A 608-nucleotide genomic window follows, 5' to 3' on the forward strand; every position below is an offset into this window, starting at 1 on the left:
AGGCTGAGCCCGTAGATGATGATAAATAACATAGTTATGTATAATATATTACATTTCTGACTGTATATCCCTGTAATTATTACACACTGTACTGTAACTTTAAGCACTCTTTAGGTCAGTATGTGCATGAATAACATTTGTATTTGGATCTTTAATGTATCATTTTTTTTATTTTTTACTTTTTCCACTTTATTTTTATAGATTTTTTACAGGTATACAACAAGAACATGACAATGATTAATGTCCTTTAGTGAATCCTTTAGCATTTGTCAAAAAAAACTGAAAAAACACACACACAAAAAAACCCCAAAAAGCATTAGACAAACAATAAATAATATTATATAAAAATTATTTGTTCATTTACACTTTGGACATACTGAAAGTAAAAAAAAAAAAAAAAAAAATTGTTAAGAGTTTCCGAGACACCAAAGAGGGCCGTTTCTGAATCGGGTTTTATGTTAACTTTAAGGGCGTAAGAGTACCATTCAAATATTGAGGTCCAGACACTTTTAATATTTGGACAAAGCCAAAATCGATGTGCTAATGTGCTGTCCCATATTTTACATCTGTCACAGAGAGGCGATGTTTGTGGGAAAATTTTGTTTAAC

The sequence above is a fragment of the Cyprinodon variegatus genome, unplaced genomic scaffold (assembly GCF_000732505.1).
Source record: "Cyprinodon variegatus isolate N-32 unplaced genomic scaffold, C_variegatus-1.0 Scaffold868, whole genome shotgun sequence".
Classification (NCBI taxonomy): Eukaryota; Metazoa; Chordata; class Actinopteri; order Cyprinodontiformes; family Cyprinodontidae; genus Cyprinodon; species Cyprinodon variegatus.